Source organism: Callithrix jacchus, chromosome 11 (assembly GCF_049354715.1).
Source record: "Callithrix jacchus isolate 240 chromosome 11, calJac240_pri, whole genome shotgun sequence".
NCBI classification, from domain to species: domain Eukaryota; kingdom Metazoa; phylum Chordata; class Mammalia; order Primates; family Cebidae; genus Callithrix; species Callithrix jacchus.
Genome location: NC_133512.1, coordinates 51,733,386 through 51,735,462, shown reverse-complemented (window position 1 = coordinate 51,735,462; position 2,077 = coordinate 51,733,386). Strand labels below are relative to the sequence as shown.

General features: G+C 46.8%; 1 pseudogene; it reads left to right on the top strand.

Moving 5' to 3' along the window:
• Nucleotides 1-1,215: 1,215 nt before the first annotated feature.
• Nucleotides 1,216-1,652, top strand: LOC100387751 (transmembrane protein 203-like; annotated as a pseudogene).
• The last annotated feature ends 425 nt before the right edge of the window (nucleotides 1,653-2,077 follow it).

Genomic DNA, 2,077 nt, shown 5'->3' with positions numbered 1-2,077 from the left:
CTAATATACCTAAGAAATGAGATAGCAACACAATAATAGTGCAGGACTTCAATACTCCACTGACAGCACTAGACAGGTCATCGACAGAAAGTCAACAAAGAAGCAATGGATTTAAACGATACCCTAGAACAAATGGACTTAACAGATATTTACAGAACATTCTACCCAACAGCAGCAGAATATACATTCCATTCATTAGCACATGAAACTTTCTCCAAGACAGACCATATGATAGGCCACAAAACAAGTCTTAATAAACTTAAGAAAATTGAAATTATATCAAGCACTCTCTCAGACTTCAGTGGAATAAAACTGGAAATTAACTCCAAAATGAACCTTCAAAACCATGCAAATACACAGAAATTAAACAACCTGCTCATGAAAGATCACTGGGTCAAAACGAAATCAAGATGGAAATTAAAAAATTCTCTTAACTGAATGATAACAGTGACACAATCTATCAAAACCTCTGGAATACAGAAAAGAGAAATGTTCATAGCTCTAAATACCTACATCAAAAAGTCAGAAAGGGCACAGACAACCTAAGGTCATACCTCAAGGAGCTAGAGAAACAAGAAAAAAACAGACCCAAATCCAGCAGAAGAAAGAAAATAACCAAGATCCAAGCAGAGCTAAATGAAATCGAAACAAAGCAATACAAAAGATCAATGAAAAAAAAAATGCTGGTTCTTTCAAAAGATAAAGTTGATACACCATTAGCAAGGTTAACGAAGAAGAGAGAAAATCCAAATAAACTCAATTAGAAATGAAACGGGAGTTATTACAACTGACACCAAAGAAATACAAAAGATCATTCAAGGCTACGATGAACACCTTTATGCACATAAACTAGAAAACCTAGGGAAAATGGATAAATTCCTGGAAATATACCACCTTCCTAGCCTAAATCAGGAAGAATTAGATACACTGAACAGACCAATAAACAAGCAGTGAGGTTGAAATGATAATTCAAAAATTACCGCCCAGAGGAGCATGGAGTCCTAGCGAGGTGGGCGTCCGCGGGAGGCCAGTGTTGAGTTCCGGGCCGGGCCTGGGGATTGGGGGCGCACCAGGGCCGAGGCCGAAGCTGACCAGCAGGTGGCTGCCTCTAGCTCTCAGCAGCTCGGGCAGGCCTAGTCCAGGGCCACGGGGAGAAGAGACGCAGCACCGCGGGTGGCACGCTAGGCCGGTCCCCGCCCGCACTCAACAGGCGCGATGCTCTTCTAGCTCCGGAAGCTGGTGCAGTGGCTGGGCTTTGCCACCTTCGAGATCTTCGTGCACTTGCTGACACTGCATGTGGATGGCCTGGTCCCAGGCCTTTCCTGATGGAACGCGTTCGTGCCTTTCTTCGCCGCTGACGGGCTCAGCGCCTGCTTCACCACCATCGTGTCCCTGATCCTCTTCTAGGACAGAGAGAAGCGGCTGACGGTGCTCCGCCTTTTCTGGGTCCTAACGGTCTTGAGTCTCAAGCTCATCTTCGAGATGCTGTTATGCCAGAAGCTGGCGGAGTAAACTTGGGAGCTCTGGTTCTGTTTCATCACATCCCGGGTCTTCATTCTCCTGCAGCTGCTCGTGACCCAGGCCTGTCGAGTCAACAGTCCTCTCCGAGGTGCCAGAGAGGGAGCGCTGGGCAGCTAGAATGCTGACCTCAAGCCGAGGCCCCACTTGCACCACACAGGAGGAGAGGTTCTCTGGTATGAAGGCGACGCCTGCTTGCGCCGAGCTGAGTGCCTGGTTTCTCCATTCCAATTCCGTCTGAAATGGTTTCTTCAGCAGGGCCTAAAAGAGCAGGCTTCATACTTAAAATCTATTTCCTTTTATTTCATGCCTTGAGTAGGTAATGCTGAATTGAGGTGCTGAGGAGGGCTCCATGCCAGACAGTCCTGAACTCCTCTGACACTTGGAAACTGAAATGAAGTGGAAACCGGAAGTGAAATGTCCAGGTGAACTCTAAGAATTTCCGGTGGGTCCTGAGAGAATACTGCTGCACAAAGTCTGCAAAACCGGACTTAGGGATGTCCTCCAACCAGCAGCACTGACCTAAGAGCTCCCTGCACGTCCATCCAGACCTTGGCAG